Here is a 17,816-nt window from a genome sequence, read left to right on the forward strand (position 1 = left end):
TCGGGTCGGGTTTGAACGGATAGGAAGGAAATTTTTTTACCTCTTTATTTTTTAGCCTGCCTTGACCCGTTTAGTCTTGAAATGAAGCCTGGATGATGTTTTTTAATTTTTAGAATTTTTTTGCATTTATTTTTCAATTTTCTAACCTGGGTCGGGTTCGAACGTATAGGAAGGAAATTTTTTTTGTTCTCTATTTTTCAGCCTGCCCTGACCCGTTTCTTCTTGAAATGAAGCCTGGATGATGTTATTTAATTTTTAGAATTTTTTTGCATTTATTTTTCAATTTTCTAACGCGGGTCGGGTTCGAACGGATAGGAAGGAAATTTTTTTTGTTCTCTATTTTTCGGCCTGTCCTTTCCCGTTTCGTATTGAAATGAAGCGTGGATGATGTTTTTTAATTTTTAGAATTTTTTGCATTTATTTTTCAATTTTCTAACGCGGGTCGGGTTCGAACGGATAGGAAGGAAATTTTTTTTCTTCTCTATTTTTCAGCCTGTCCTAACCCGTTTCTTCTTGAAATGAAGCCTGGATGATGTTTTTTAATTTTTAGAATTTTTTTGCATTTATTTTCGAATTTTCTAACTCGGGTCGGGTTTGAACGGATAGGAAGGAAATTTTTTTTCCTCTTTATTTTCTAGCCTGCCTTGACCCGTTTAGTCTTGAAATGAAGCCTGGATGATGTTTTTTAATTTTTAGAATTTTTTTGCATTTATTTTTCAATTTTCTAACGCGGGTCGGGTTCGAACGGATAGGAAGGAAATTTATTTTGTTCTCTATTTTTCGGCCTGTCCTTTTCCGTTTCGTATTGAAATGAAGCCTGGATGATGTTTTTTAATTTTTAGAATTTTTTTGCATCTATTTTTCAATTTTCTAACGCGGGTCGGGTTCGAACGGATAGGAAGGAAATTTTTTTTGTTCTCTATTCTTCGGCCTGTCCTTTCCCGTTTCGTATTGAAATGAAGCCTGGATGATGTTTTTTAATTTTTAGAATTTTTTTGCATTTATTTTTCAATTTTCTAACGCGGGTCGGGTTCGAACGAATAGGAAGGAAATTTTTTTTCTTCTCTATTTTTCAGCCTGTCCTAACCCGTTTCTTCTTGAAATGAAGCCTGGATGATGTTTTTTAATTTTTAGAATTTTTTTGCATTTATTTTCAAATTTTCTAACTCGGGTCGGGTTTGAACGGATAGGAAGGAAATTTTTTTTCCTCTTTATTTTTTAGCCTGCCTTGACCCGTTTAGTCTTGAAATGAAGCCTGGATGATGTTTTTTAATTTTTAGAATTTTTTTACATTTATTTTTAAATTTTCTAACTTGGGTCGGGTTCGAACGTATAGGAAGGAAATTTTTTTTGTTCTCTATTTTTCAGCCTGCCCTGACCCGTTTCTTCTTGAAATGAAGCCTGGATGATGTTTATTAATTTTTAGAATTTTTTTGCATTTATTTTCGAATTTTCTAACTCGCGTCGGGTTTGAACGGATAGGAAGAAAATTTTTTTTCTTCTTTATTTTTCAACCTGTCCAGACCTGTTTAATCCTGAAATGAAGCCTGGATGATGTTTTTTAATTTTTAGAATTTTTTTTGCATTTGTTTTTGAATTTTCTAACTCGGGTCGGGTTCGAACGGATAGGAAGGAAATTTTTTTTGTTCTCTATTTTTCGGCCTGTCCTGTCCCGTTTCGTATTGAAATGATGCCTGGATGATGTTTTTTAATTTTTAGAATTTTTTTGCATTTATTTTTCAATTTTCTAACGCGGGTCGGGTTCGAACGGATAGGAAGGAAATTTATTTTGTTCTCTATTTTTCGGCCTGTCCTTTCCCGTTTCGTATTGAAATGAAGCCTGGATGATGTTTTTTAATTTTTAGAATTTTTTTGCATTTATTTTTCAATTTTCAAACGCGGGTCGGGTTCGAACGGATACGAAGGAAATTTTTTTTGTTCTCTATTTTTCGGCCTGTCCTGTCCCGTTTCGTATTGAAATGAAGCCTGGATGATGTTTTTTAATTTTTAGAATTTTTTTGCATTTATTTTTCAATTTTCTAACGCGGGTCGGGTTTGAACGGATAGGAAGGAAATTTTTTTTCCTCTTTATTTTTTAGCCTGCCTTGACCCGTTTAGTCTTGAAATGAAGCCTGGATGATGTTTTTTAATTTTTAGAATTTTTTTTTGCATTTATTTTTCAATTTTCTAACGCGGGTCGGGTTCGAACGGATAGGAAGGAAATTTATTTTGTTCTCTATTTTTCGGCCTGTCCTTTCCCGTTTCGTATTGAAATGAAGCCTGGATGATGTTTTTTAATTTTTAGAATTTTTTTGCATCTATTTTTCAATTTTCTAACGCGGGTCGGGTTCGAACGGATAGGAAGGAAATTTTTTTTGTTCTCTATTCTTCGGCCTGTCCTTTCCCGTTTCGTATTGAAATGAAGCCTGGATGATGTTTTTTAATTTTTAGAATTTTTTTGCATTTATTTTTCAATTTTCTAACGCGGGTCGGGTTCGAACGGATGGGAAGGAAATTTTTTTTCTTCTCTATTTTTCAGCCTTTCCTAACCCGTTTCTTCTTGAAATGAAGCCTGGATGATGTTTTTTAATTTTTAGAATTTTTTTGCATTTATTTTCGAATTTTCTAACTCGGGTCGGGTTTGAACGGATAGGAAGGAAATTTTTTTTCCTCTTTATTGTTTAGCCTGCCTTGACCCGTTTAGTCTTGAAATGAAGCCTGGATGATGTTTTTTAATTTTTAGAATTTTTTTGCATTTATTTTTAAACTTTCTAACCTGGGTCGGGTTCGAACGTATAGGAAGGAAATTTTTTTTGTTCTCTATTTTTCAGCCTGCCCTGACCCGTTTCTTCTTGAAATGAAGCCTGGATGATGTTTATTAATTTTTAGAATTTTTTTGCATTTATTTTCGAATTTTCTAACTCGGGTCGGGTTTGAACGGATAGGAAGAAAACTTTTTTTCTTCTTTATTTTTCAACCTGTCCAGACCTGTTTAATCCTGAAATGAAGCCTGGATGATGTTTTTTAATTTTTAGAATTTTTTTTACATTTGTTTTTGAATTTTCTAACTCGGGTCGGGTTCGAACGGATAGGAAGGAAATTTTTTTTGTTCTCTATTTTTCGGCCTGTCCTGTCCCGTTTCGTATTGAAATGAAGCCTGGATGATGTTTTTTAATTTTTAGAATTTTTTTGCATTTATTTTTCAATTTTCTAACGCGGGTCGGGTTTGAACGGATAGGAAGGAAATTTTTTTTCCTCTTTATTTTTTAGCCTGCCTTGACCCGTTTAGTCTTGAAATGAAGCCTGGATAATGTTTTTTAATTTTTAGAATTTTTTTGCATTTATTTTTAAATTTTCTAACCTGGGTCGGGTCCGAACGTATAGGAAGGAAATTTTTTTGGTTCTCTATTTTTCAGCCTGCCCTGACCTGTTTCTTCTTGAAATGAAGCCTGGATGATGTTTATTAATTTTTAGAATTTTTTTGCATTTATTTTCGAATTTTCTAACTCGGGTCGGGTTTGAACGGATAGGAAGAAAATTTTTTTTGTTCTCTATTTTTCGGCCTGTCCTTTCCCGTTTCGTATTGAAATGAAGCGTGGATGATGTTTTTTAATTTTTAGAATTTTTTTGCATTTATTTTTCAATTTTCTAACGCGGGTCGGGTTCGAACGGATAGGAAGGAAATTTTTTTTCTTCTCTATTTTTCAGCCTGTCCTAACCCGTTTCTTCTTGAAATGAAGCCTGGATGATGTTTTTTAATTTTTAGAATTTTTTTGCATTTATTTTCGAATTTTCTAACTCGGGTCGGGTTTGAACGGATAGGAAGGAAATTTTTTTTCCTCTTTATTTTCTAGCCTGCCTTGACCCGTTTAGTCTTGAAATGAAGCCTGGATGATGTTTTTTAATTTTTAGAATTTTTTTGCATCTATTTTTCAATTTTCTAACGCGGGTCGGGTTCGAACGGATAGGAAGGAAATTTTTTTTGTTCTCTATTCTTCGGCCTGTCCTTTCCCGTTTCGTATTGAAATGAAGCCTGGATGATGTTTTTTAATTTTTAGAATTTTTTTGCATTTATTTTTCAATTTTCTAACGCGGGTCGGGTTCGAACGAATAGGAAGGAAATTTTTTTTCTTCTCTATTTTTCAGCCTGTCCTAACCCGTTTCTTCTTGAAATGAAGCCTGGATGATGTTTTTTAATTTTTAGAATTTTTTTGCATTTATTTTCAAATTTTCTAACTCGGGTCGGGTTTGAACGGATAGGAAGGAAATTTTTTTTCCTCTTTATTTTTTAGCCTGCCTTGACCCGTTTAGTCTTGAAATGAAGCCTGGATGATGTTTTTTAATTTTTAGAATTTTTTTACATTTATTTTTAAATTTTCTAACTTGGGTCGGGTTCGAACGTATAGGATGGAAATTTTTTTTGTTCTCTATTTTTCAGCCTGCCCTGACCCGTTTCTTCTTGAAATGAAGCCTGGATGATGTTTATTAATTTATAGAATTTTTTTGCATTAATTTCGAATTTTCTAACTCGGGTCGGGTTTGAACGGATAGGAAGAAAATTTTTTTTCTTCTTTATTTTTCAACCTGTCCAGACCTGTTTAATCCTGAAATGAAGCCTGGATGATGTTTTTTAATTTTTAGAATTTTTTTTGCATTTGTTTTTGAATTTTCTAACTCGGGTCGGGTTCGAACGGATAGGAAGGAAATTTTTTTTGTTCTCTATTTTTCGGCCTGTCCTGTCCCGTTTCGTATTGAAATGATGCCTGGATGATGTTTTTTAATTTTTAGAATTTTTTTGCATTTATTTTTCAATTTTCTAACGCGGGTCGGGTTTGAACGGATAGGAAGGAAATTTTTTTTCCTCTTTATTTTTTAGCCTGCCTTGACCCGTTTAGTCTTGAAATGAAGCCTGGATGATGTTTTTTAATTTTTAGAATTTTTTTGCATTTATTTTTCAATTTTCTAACGCGGGTCGGGTTCGAACGGATAGGAAGGAAATTTATTTTGTTCTCTATTTTTCGGCCTGTCCTTTCCCGTTTCGTATTGAAATGAAGCCAGGATGATGTTTTTTAATTTTTAGAATTTTTTTGCATCTATTTTTCAATTTTCTAACGCGGGTCGGGTTCGAACGGATAGGAAGGAAATTTTTTTTGTTCTCTATTCTTCGGCCTGTCCTTTCCCGTTTCGTATTGAAATGAAGCCTGGATGATGTTTTTTAATTTTTAGAATTTTTTTGCATTTATTTTTCAATTTTCTAACGCGGGTCGGGTTCGAACGGATAGGAAGGAAATTTTTTTTCTTCTCTATTTTTCAGCCTTTCCTAACCCGTTTCTTCTTGAAATGAAGCCTGGATGATGTTTTTTAATTTTTAGAATTTTTTTGCATTTATTTTCGAATTTTCTAACTCGGGTCGGGTTTGAACGGATAGGAAGAAAATTTTTTTTCTTCTTTATTTTTCAACCTGTCCAGACCTGTTTAATCCTGAAATGAAACCTGGATGATGTTTTTTAATTTTTAGAATTTTTTTTGCATTTGTTTTTGAATTTTCTAACTCGGGTCAGGTTCGAACGGATAGGAAGGAAATTTTTTTTCTTCTCTATTTTTCGGCCTGTGCTGACCCGTTTCGTCTTGAAATAAAGCCTGGATGGTGTTTTTTAATTTTTAGAATTTTTTTGCATTTATTTTCGAATTTTCTAACTCGGGTCGGGTTTGAACGGATAGGAAGGAAATTTTTTTTCCTCTTTATTTTTTAGCCTGCCTTGACCCGTTTAGTCTTGAAATGAAGCCTGGATGATGTTTTTTAATTTTTAGAATTTTTTTGCATTTATTTTTCAATTTTCTAACCTGGGTCGGGTTCGAACGTATAGGAAGGAAATTTTTTTTGTTCTCTATTTTTCAGCCTGCCCTGACCCGTTTCTTCTTGAAATGAAGCCTGGATGATGTTTTTTAATTTTTAGAATTTTTTTGCATTTATTTTTCAATTTTCTAACGCGGGTCGGGTTCGAACGGATAGGAAGGAAATTTTTTTTGTTCTCTATTTTTCGGCCTGTCCTTTCCCGTTTCGTATTGAAATGAAGCGTGGATGATGTTTTTTAATTTTTAGAATTTTTTTGCATTTATTTTTCAATTTTCTAACGCGGGTCGGGTTCGAACGGATAGGAAGGAAATTTTTTTTCTTCTCTATTTTTCAGCCTGTCCTAACCCGTTTCTTCTTGAAATGAAGCCTGGATGATGTTTTTTAATTTTTAGAATTTTTTTGCATTTATTTTCGAATTTTCTAACTCGGGTCGGGTTTGAACGGATAGGAAGGAAATTTTTTTTCCTCTTTATTTTCTAGCCTGCCTTGACCCGTTTAGTCTTGAAATGAAGCCTGGATGATGTTTTTTAATTTTTAGAATTTTTTTGCATTTATTTTTCAATTTTCTAACGCGGGTCGGGTTCGAACGGATAGGAAGGAAATTTATTTTGTTCTCTATTTTTCGGCCTGTCCTTTTCCGTTTCGTATTGAAATGAAGCCTGGATGATGTTTTTTAATTTTTAGAATTTTTTTGCATCTACTTTTCAATTTTCTAACGCGGGTCGGGTTCGAACGGATAGGAAGGAAATTTTTTTTGTTCTCTATTCTTCGGCCTGTCCTTTCCCGTTTCGTATTGAAATGAAGCCTGGATGATGTTTTTTAATTTTTAGAATTTTTTTGCATTTATTTTTCAATTTTCTAACGCGGGTCGGGTTCGAACGAATAGGAAGGAAATTTTTTTTCTTCTCTATTTTTCAGCCTGTCCTAACCCGTTTCTTCTTGAAATGAAGCCTGGATGATGTTTTTTAATTTTTAGAATTTTTTTGCATTTATTTTCGAATTTTCTAACTCGGGTCGGGTTTGAACGGATAGGAAGGAAATTTTTTTTCCTCTTTATTTTCTAGCCTGCCTTGACCCGTTTAGTCTTGAAATGAAGCCTGGATGATGTTTTTTAATTTTTAGAATTTTTTTGAATTTATTTTTCAATTTTCTAACGCGGGTCGGGTTCGAACGGATAGGAAGGAAATTTATTTTGTTCTCTATTTTTCGGCCTGTCCTTTTCCGTTTCGTATTGAAATGAAGCCTGGATGATGTTTTTTAATTTTTAGAATTTTTATGCATCTATTTTTCAATTTTCTAACGCGGGTCGGGTTCGAACGGATAGGAAGGAAATTTTTTTTGTTCTCTATTCTTCGGCCTGTCCTTTGCCGTTTCGTATTGAAATGAAGCCTGGATGATGTTTTTTAATTTTTAGAATTTTTTTGCATTTATTTTTCAATTTTCTAACGCGGGTCGGGTTCGAACGAATAGGAAGGAAATTTTTTTTCTTCTCTATTTTTCAGCCTGTCCTAACCCGTTTCTTCTTGAAATGAAGCCTGGATGATGTTTTTTAATTTTTAGAATTTTTTTGCATTTATTTTCAAATTTTCTAACTCGGGTCGGGTTTGAACGGATAGGAAGGAAATTTTTTTTCCTCTTTATTTTTTAGCCTGCCTTGACCCGTTTAGTCTTGAAATGAAGCCTGGATGATGTTTTTTAATTTTTAGAATTTTTTTACATTTATTTTTAAATTTTCTAACTTGGGTCGGGTTCGAACGTATAGGATGGAAATTTTTTTTGTTCTCTATTTTTCAGCCTGCCCTGACCCGTTTCTTCTTGAAATGAAGCCTGGATGATGTTTATTAATTTATAGAATTTTTTTGCATTTATTTTCGAATTTTCTAACTCGGGTCGGGTTTGAACGGATAGGAAGAAAATTTTTTTTCTTCTTTATTTTTCAACCTGTCCAGACCTGTTTAATCCTGAAATGAAGCCTGGATGATGTTTTTTAATTTTTAGAATTTTTTTTGCATTTGTTTTTGAATTTTCAAACTCGGGTCGGGTTCGAACGGATAGGAAGGAAATTTTTTTTGTTCTCTATTTTTCGGCCTGTCCTGTCCCGTTTCGTATTGAAATGATGCCTGGATGATGTTTTTTAATTTTTAGAATTTTTTTGCATTTATTTTTCAATTTTCTAACGCGGGTCGGGTTTGAACGGATAGGAAGGAAATTTTTTTTCCTCTTTATTTTTTAGCCTGCCTTGACCCGTTTAGTCTTGAAATGAAGCCTGGATGATGTTTTTTAATTTTTAGAATTTTTTTGCATTTATTTTTCAATTTTCTAACGCGGGTCGGGTTCGAACGGATAGGAAGGAAATTTATTTTGTTCTCTATTTTTCGGCCTGTCCTTTCCCGTTTCGTATTGAAATGAAGCCTGGATGATGTTTTTTAATTTTTAGAATTTTTTTGCCTCTATTTTTCAATTTTCTAACGCGGGTCGGGTTCGAACGGATAGGAAGGAAATTTTTTTTGTTCTCTATTCTTCGGCCTGTCCTTTCCCGTTTCGTATTGAAATGAAGCCTGGATGATGTTTTTTAATTTTTAGAATTTTTTTGCATTTATTTTTCAATTTTCTAACGCGGGCCGGGTTCGAACGGATAGGAAGGAAATTTTTTTTCTTCTCTATTTTTCAGCCTTTCCTAACCCGTTTCTTCTTGAAATGAAGCCTGGATGATGTTTTTTAATTTTTAGATTTTTTTTGCATTTATTTTCGAATTTTCTAACTCGGGTCGGGTTTGAACGGATAGGAAGAAAATTTTTTTTCTTCTTTATTTTTCAACCTGTCCAGACCTGTTTAATCCTGAAATGAAACATGGATGATGTTTTTTAATTTTTAGAATTTTTTTTGCATTTGTTTTTGAATTTTCTAACTCGGGTCAGGTTCGAACGGATAGGAAGGAAATTTTTTTTCTTCTCTATTTTTCGGCCTGTGCTGACCCGTTTCGTCTTGAAATAAAGCCTGGATGGTGTTTTTTAATTTTTAGAATTTTTTTGCATTTATTTTCGAATTTTCTAACTCGGGTCGGGTTTGAACGGATAGGAAGGAAATTTTTTTTCCTCTTTATTTTTTAGCCTGCCTTGACCCGTTTAGTATTGAAATGAAGCCTGGATGATGGTTTTTAATTTTTAGAATTTTTTTGCATTTATTTTTCAATTTTCTAACCTGGGTCGGGTTCGAACGTATAGGAAGGAAATTTTTTTTGTTCTCTATTTTTCAGCCTGCCCTGACCCGTTTCTTCTTGAAATGAAGCCTGGATGATGTTTTTTAATTTTTAGAATTTTTTTGCATTTATTTTTCAATTTTCTAACGCGGGTCGGGTTCGAACGGATAGGAAGGAAATTTTTTTTGTTCTCTATTTTTCGGCCTGTCCTTTCCCGTTTCGTATTGAAATGAAGCGTGGATGATGTTTTTTAATTTTTAGAATTTTTTTGCATTTATTTTTCAATTTTCTAACGCGGGTCGGGTTCGAACGGATAGGAAGGAAATTTTTTTTCTTCTCTATTTTTCAGCCTGTCCTAACCCGTTTCTTCTTGAAATGAAGCCTGGATGATGTTTTTTAATTTTTAGAATTTTTTTGCATTTATTTTCGAATTTTCTAACTCGGGTCGGGTTTGAACGGATAGGAAGGAAATTTTTTTTCCTCTTTATTTTCTAGCCTGCCTTGACCCGTTTAGTCTTGAAATGAAGCCTGGATGATGTTTTTTAATTTTTAGAATTTTTTTGCATTTATTTTTCAATTTTCTAACGCGGGTCGGGTTCGAACGGATAGGAAGGAAATTTATTTTGTTCTCTATTTTTCGGCCTGTCCTTTTCCGTTTCGTATTGAAATGAAGCCTGGATGATGTTTTTTAATTTTTAGAATTTTTTTGCATCTATTTTTCAATTTTCTAACGCGGGTCGGGTTCGAACGGATAGGAAGGAAATTTTTTTTGTTCTCTATTCTTCGGCCTGTCCTTTCCCGTTTCGTATTGAAATGAAGCCTGGATGATGTTTTTTAATTTTTAGAATTTTTTTGCATTTATTTTTCAATTTTCTAACGCGGGTCGGGTTCGAACGAATAGGAAGGAAATTTTTTTTCTTCTCTATTTTTCAGCCTGTCCTAACCCGTTTCTTCTTGAAATGAAGCCTGGATGATGTTTTTTAATTTTTAGAATTTTTTTGCATTTATTTTCGAATTTTCTAACTCGGGTCGGGTTTGAACGGATAGGAAGGAAATTTTTTTTCCTCTTTATTTTCTGGCCTGCCTTGACCCGTTTAGTCTTGAAATGAAGCCTGGATGATGTTTTTTAATTTTTAGAATTTTTTTGCATTTATTTTTCAATTTTCTAACGCGGGTCGGGTTCGAACGGATAGGAAGGAAATTTATTTTGTTCTCTATTTTTCGGCCTGTCCTTTTCCGTTTCGTATTGAAATGAAGCCTGGATGATGTTTTTTAATTTTTAGAATTTTTTTGCATCTATTTTTCAATTTTCTAACGCGGGTCGGGTTCGAACGGATAGGAAGGAAATTTTTTTTGTTCTCTATTCTTCGGCCTGTCCTTTCCCGTTTCGTATTGAAATGAAGCCTGGATGATGTTTTTTAATTTTTAGAATTTTTTTGCATTTATTTTTCAATTTTCTAACGCGGGTCGGGTTCGAACGAATAGGAAGGAAATTTTTTTTCTTCTCTATTTTTCAGCCTGTCCTAACCCGTTTCTTCTTGAAATGAAGCCTGGATGATGTTTTTTAATTTTTAGAATTTTTTTACATTTATTTTTAAATTTTCTAACTTGGGTCGGGTTCGAACGTATAGGAAGGAAATTTTTTTTGTTCTCTATTTTTCAGCCTGCCCTGACCCGTTTCTTCTTGAAATGAAGCCTGGATGATGTTTATTAATTTTTAGAATTTTTTTGCATTTATTTTCGAATTTTCTAACTCGCGTCGGGTTTGAACGGATAGGAAGAAAATTTTTTTTCTTCTTTATTTTTCAACCTGTCCAGACCTGTTTAATCCTGAAATGAAGCCTGGATGATGTTTTTTAATTTTTAGAATTTTTTTTGCATTTGTTTTTGAATTTTCTAACTCGGGTCGGGTTCGAACGGATAGGAAGGAAATTTTTTTTGTTCTCTATTTTTCGGCCTGTCCTGTCCCGTTTCGTATTGAAATGATGCCTGGATGATGTTTTTTAATTTTTAGAAGTTTTTTGCATTTATTTTTCAATTTTCTAACGCGGGTCGGGTTCGAACGGATAGGAAGGAAATTTATTTTGTTCTCTATTTTTCGGCCTGTCCTTTCCCGTTTCGTATTGAAATGAAGCCTGGATGATGTTTTTTAATTTTTAGAATTTTTTTGCATTTATTTTTCAATTTTCTAACGCGGGTCGGGTTCGAACGGATACGAAGGAAATTTTTTTTGTTCTCTATTTTTCGGCCTGTCCTGTCCCGTTTCGTATTGAAATGAAGCCTGGATGATGTTTTTTAATTTTTAGAATTTTTTTGCATTTATTTTTCAATTTTCTAACGCGGGTCGGGTTTGAACGGATAGGAAGGAAATTTTTTTTCCTCTTTATTTTTTAGCCTGCCTTGACCCGTTTAGTCTTGAAATGAAGCCTGGATGATGTTTTTTAATTTTTAGAATTTTTTTGCATTTATTTTTCAATTTTCTAACGCGGGTCGGGTTCGAACGGATGGGAAGGAAATTTATTTTGTTCTCTATTTTTCGGCCTGTCCTTTCCCGTTTCGTATTGAAATGAAGCCTGGACGATGTTTTTTAATTTTTAGAATTTTTTTGCATCTATTTTTCAATTTTCTAACGCGGGTCGGGTTCGAACGGATAGGAAGGAAATTTTTTTTGTTCTCTATTCTTCGGCCTGTCCTTTCCCGTTTCATATTGAAATGAAGCCTGGATGATGTTTTTTAATTTTTAGAATTTTTTTGCATTTATTTTTCAATTTTCTAACGCGGGTCGGGTTCGAACGGATAGGAAGGAAATTTTTTTTCTTCTCTATTTTTCAGCCTTTCCTAACCCGTTTCTTCTTGAAATGAAGCCTGGATGATGTTTTTTAATTTTTAGAATTTTTTTGCATTTATTTTCGAATTTTCTAACTCGGGTCGGGTTTGAACGGATAGGAAGAAAATTTTTTTTCTTCTTTATTTTTCCACCTGTCCAGACCTGTTTAATCCTGAAATGAAGCCTGGATGATGTTTTTTAATTTTTAGAATTTTTTTTGCATTTGTTTTTGAATTTTCTAACTCGGGTCAAGTTCGAACGGATAGGAAGGAAATTTTTTTTCTTCTCTATTTTTCGGCCTGTGCTGACCCGTTTCGTCTTGAAATAAAGCCTGGATGGTGTTTTTTAATTTTTAGAATTTTTTTGCATTTATTTTCGAATTTTCTAACTCGGGTCGGGTTTGAACGGATAGGAAGGAAATTTTTTTTCCTCTTTATTTTTTAGCCTGCCTTGACCCGTTTAGTCTTGAAATGAAGCCTGGATGATGTTTTTTAATTTTTAGAATTTTTTTGCATTTATTTTTCAATTTTCTAACCTGGGTCGGGTTCGAACGTATAGGAAGGAAATTTTTTTTGTTCTCTATTTTTCAGCCTGCCCTGACCCGTTTCTTCTTGAAATGAAGCCTGGATGATGTTATTTAATTTTTAGAATTTTTTTGCATTTATTTTTCAATTTTCTAACGCGGGTCGGGTTCGAACGGATAGGAAGGAAATTTTTTTTGTTCTCTATTTTTCGGCCTGTCCTTTCCCGTTTCGTATTGAAATGAAGCGTGGATGATGTTTTTTAATTTTTAGAATTTTTTTGCATTTATTTTTCAATTTTCTAACGCGGGTCGGGTTCGAACGGATAGGAAGGAAATTTTTTTTCTTCTCTATTTTTCAGCCTGTCCTAACCCGTTTCTTCTTGAAATGAAGCCTGGATGATGTTTTTTAATTTTTAGAATTTTTTTGCATTTATTTTCGAATTTTCTAACTCGGGTCGGGTTTGAACGGATAGGAAGGAAATTTTTTTTCCTCTTTATTTTCTAGCCTGCCTTGACCCGTTTAGTCTTGAAATGAAGCCTGGATGATGTTTTTTAATTTTTAGAATTTTTTTGCATTTATTTTTCAATTTTCTAACGCGGGTCGGGTTCGAACGGATAGGAAGGAAATTTATTTTGTTCTCTATTTTTCGGCCTGTCCTTTTCCGTTTCGTATTGAAATGAAGCCTGGATGATGTTTTTTAATTTTTAGAATTTTTTTGCATCTATTTTTCAATTTTCTAACGCGGGTCGGGTTCGAACGGATAGGAAGGAAATTTTTTTTGTTCTCTATTCTTCGGCCTGTCCTTTCCCGTTTCGTATTGAAATGAAGCCTGGATGATGTTTTTTAATTTTTAGAATTTTTTTGCATTTATTTTTCAATTTTCTAACGCGGGTCGGGTTCGAACGAATAGGAAGGAAATTTTTTTTCTTCTCTATTTTTCAGCCTGTCCTAACCCGTTTCTTCTTGAAATGAAGCCTGGATGATGTTTTTTAATTTTTAGAATTTTTTTGCATTTATTTTCAAATTTTCTAACTCGGGTCGGGTTTGAACGGATAGGAAGGAAATTTTTTTTCCTCTTTATTTTTTAGCCTGCCTTGACCCGTTTAGTCTTGAAATGAAGCCTGGATGATGTTTTTTAATTTTTAGAATTTTTTTACATTTATTTTTAAATTTTCTAACTTGGGTCGGGTTCGAACGTATAGGAAGGAAATTTTTTTTGTTCTCTATTTTTCAGCCTGCCCTGACCCGTTTCTTCTTGAAATGAAGCCTGGATGATGTTTATTAATTTTTAGAATTTTTTTGCATTTATTTTCGAATTTTCTAACTCGCGTCGGGTTTGAACGGGTAGGAAGAAAATTTTTTTTCTTCTTTATTTTTCAACCTGTCCAGACCTGTTTAATCCTGAAATGAAGCCTGGATGATGTTTTTCAATTTTTAGAATTTTTTTTGCATTTGTTTTTGAATTTTCTAACTCGGGTCGGGTTCGAACGGATAGGAAGGAAATTTTTTTTGTTCTCTATTTTTCGGCCTGTCCTGTCCCGTTTCGTATTGAAATGATGCCTGGATGATGTTTTTTAATTTTTAGAATTTTTTTGCATTTATTTTTCAATTTTCTAACGCGGGTCGGGTTCGAACGGATAGGAAGGAAATTTATTTTGTTCTCTATTTTTCGGCCTGTCCTTTCCCGTTTCGTATTGAAATGAAGCCTGGATGATGTTTTTTAATTTTTAGAATTTTTTTGCATTTATTTTTCAATTTTCTAACGCGGGTCGGGTTCGAACGGATACGAAGGAAATTTTTTTTGTTCTCTATTTTTCGGCCTGTCCTGTCCCGTTTCGTATTGAAATGAAGCCTGGATGATGTTTTTTAATTTTTAGAATTTTTTTGCATTTATTTTTCAATTTTCTAACGCGGGTCGGGTTTGAACGGATAGGAAGGAAATTTTTTTTCCTCTTTATTTTTTAGCCTGCCTTGACCCGTTTAGTCTTGAAATGAAGCCTGGATGATGTTTTTTAATTTTTAGAATTTTTTTGCATTTATTTTTCAATTTTCTAACGCGGGTCGGGTTCGAACGGATAGGAAGGAAATTTATTTTGTTCTCTATTTTTCGGCCTGTCCTTTCCCGTTTCGTATTGAAATGAAGCCTGGACGATGTTTTTTAATTTTTAGAATTTTTTTGCATCTATTTTTCAATTTTCTAACGCGGGTCGGGTTCGAACGGATAGGAAGGAAATTTTTTTTGTTCTCTATTCTTCGGCCTGTCCTTTCCCGTTTCATATTGAAATGAAGCCTGGATGATGTTTTTTAATTTTTAGAATTTTTTTGCATTTATTTTTCAATTTTCTAACGCGGGTCGGGTTCGAACGGATAGGAAGGAAATTTTTTTTCTTCTCTATTTTTCAGCCTTTCCTAACCCGTTTCTTCTTGAAATGAAGCCTGGATGATGTTTTTTAATTTTTAGAATTTTTTTGCATTTATTTTCGAATTTTCTAACTCGGGTCGGGTTTGAACGGATAGGAAGAAAATTTTTTTTCTTCTTTATTTTTCCACCTGTCCAGACCTGTTTAATCCTGAAATGAAGCCTGGATGATGTTTTTTAATTTTTAGAATTTTTTTTGCATTTGTTTTTGAATTTTCTAACTCGGGTCAAGTTCGAACGGATAGGAAGGAAATTTTTTTTCTTCTCTATTTTTCGGCCTGTGCTGACCCGTTTCGTCTTGAAATAAAGCCTGGATGGTGTTTTTTAATTTTTAGAATTTTTTTGCATTTATTTTCGAATTTTCTAACTCGGGTCGGGTTTGAACGGATAGGAAGGAAATTTTTTTTCCTCTTTATTTTTTAGCCTGCCTTGACCCGTTTAGTCTTGAAATGAAGCCTGGATGATGTTTTTTAATTTTTAGAATTTTTTTGCATTTATTTTTCAATTTTCTAACCTGGGTCGGGTTCGAACGTATAGGAAGGAAATTTTTTTTGTTCTCTATTTTTCAGCCTGCCCTGACCCGTTTCTTCTTGAAATGAAGCCTGGATGATGTTATTTAATTTTTAGAATTTTTTTGCATTTATTTTTCAATTTTCTAACGCGGGTCGGGTTCGAACGGATAGGAAGGAAATTTTTTTTGTTCTCTATTTTTCGGCCTGTCCTTTCCCGTTTCGTATTGAAATGAAGCGTGGATGATGTTTTTTAATTTTTAGAATTTTTTTGCATTTATTTTTCAATTTTCTAACGCGGGTCGGGTTCGAACGGATAGGAAGGAAATTTTTTTTCTTCTCTATTTTTCAGCCTGTCCTAACCCGTTTCTTCTTGAAATGAAGCCTGAATGATGTTTTTTAATTTTTAGAATTTTTTTGCATTTATTTTCGAATTTTCTAACTCGGGTCGGGTTTGAACGGATAGGAAGGAAATTTTTTTTCCTCTTTATTTTCTAGCCTGCCTTGACCCGTTTAGTCTTGAAATGAAGCCTGGATGATGTTTTTTAATTTTTAGAATTTTTTTGCATTTATTTTTCAATTTTCTAACGCGGGTCGGGTTCGAACGGATAGGAAGGAAATTTATTTTGTTCTCTATTTTTCGGCCTGTCCTTTTCCGTTTCGTATTGAAATGAAGCCTGGATGATGTTTTTTAATTTTTAGAATTTTTTTGCATCTATTTTTCAATTTTCTAACGCGGGTCGGGTTCGAACGGATAGGAAGGAAATTTTTTTTGTTCTCTATTCTTCGGCCTGTCCTTTCCCGTTTCGTATTGAAATGAAGCCTGGATGATGTTTTTTAATTTTTAGAATTTTTTTGCATTTATTTTTCAATTTTCTAACGCGGGTCGGGTTCGAACGAATAGGAAGGAAATTTTTTTTCTTCTCTATTTTTCAGCCTGTCCTAACCCGTTTCTTCTTGAAATGAAGCCTGGATGATGTTTTTTAATTTTTAGAATTTTTTTGCATTTATTTTCAAATTTTCTAACTCGGGTCGGGTTTGAACGGATAGGAAGGAAATTTTTTTTCCTCTTTATTTTTTAGCCTGCCTTGACCCGTTTAGTCTTGAAATGAAGCCTGGATGATGTTTTTTAATTTTTAGAATTTTTTTACATTTATTTTTAAATTTTCTAACTTGGGTCGGGTTCGAACGTATAGGAAGGAAATTTTTTTTGTTCTCTATTTTTCAGCCTGCCCTGACCCGTTTCTTCTTGAAATGAAGCCTGGATGATGTTTATTAATTTTTAGAATTTTTTTGCATTTATTTTCGAATTTTCTAACTCGCGTCGGGTTTGAACGGATAGGAAGAAATTTTTTTTTCTTCTTTATTTTTCAACCTGTCCAGACCTGTTTAATCCTGAAATGAAGCCTGGATGATGTTTTTTAATTTTTAGAATTTTTTTTGCATTTGTTTTTGAATTTTCTAACTCGGGTCGGGTTCGAACGGATAGGAAGGAAATTTTTTTTGTTCTCTATTTTTCGGCCTGTCCTGTCCCGTTTCGTATTGAAATGATGCCTGGATGATGTTTTTTAATTTTTAGAATTTTTTTGCATTTATTTTTCAATTTTCTAACGCGGGTCGGGTTCGAACGGATAGGAAGGAAATTTATTTTGTTCTCTATTTTTCGGCCTGTCCTTTCCCGTTTCGTATTGAAATGAAGCCTGGATGATGTTTTTTAATTTTTAGAATTTTTTTGCATTTATTTTTCAATTTTCTAACGCGGGTCGGGTTCGAACGGATACGAAGGAAATTTTTTTTGTTCTCTATTTTTCGGCCTGTCCTGTCCCGTTTCGTATTGAAATGAAGCCTGGATGATGTTTTTTAATTTTTAGAATTTTTTTGCATTTATTTTTCAATTTTCTAACGCGGGTCGGGTTTGAACGGATAGGAAGGAAATTTTTTTTCCTCTTTATTTTTTAGCCTGCCTTGACCCGTTTAGTCTTGAAATGAAGCCTGGATGATGTTTTTTAATTTTTAGAATTTTTTTGCATTTATTTTTCAATTTTCTAACGCGGGTCGGGTTCGAACGGATAGGAAGGAAATTTATTTTGTTCTCTATTTTTCGGCCTGTCCTTTCCCGTTTCGTATTGAAATGAAGCCTGGATGATATTTTTTAATTTTTAGAATTTTTTTGCATCTATTTTTCAATTTTCTAACGCGGGTCGGGTTCGAACGGATAGGAAGGAAATTTTTTTTGTTCTCTATTCTTCGGCCTGTCCTTTCCCGTTTCGTATTGAAATGAAGCCTGGATGATGTTTTTTAATTTTTAGAATTTTTTTGCATTTATTTTTCAATTTTCTAACGCGGGTCGGGTTCGAACGGATAGGAAGGAAATTTTTTTTCTTCTCTATTTTTCAGCCTTTCCTAACCCGTTTCTTCTTGAAATGAAGCCTGGATGATGTTTTTTAATTTTTAGAATTTTTTTGCATTTATTTTCGAATT

The sequence above is a fragment of the Quercus robur genome, chromosome 11, assembly GCF_932294415.1.
Source record: "Quercus robur chromosome 11, dhQueRobu3.1, whole genome shotgun sequence".
In the NCBI taxonomy this organism is placed as follows: domain Eukaryota; kingdom Viridiplantae; phylum Streptophyta; class Magnoliopsida; order Fagales; family Fagaceae; genus Quercus; species Quercus robur.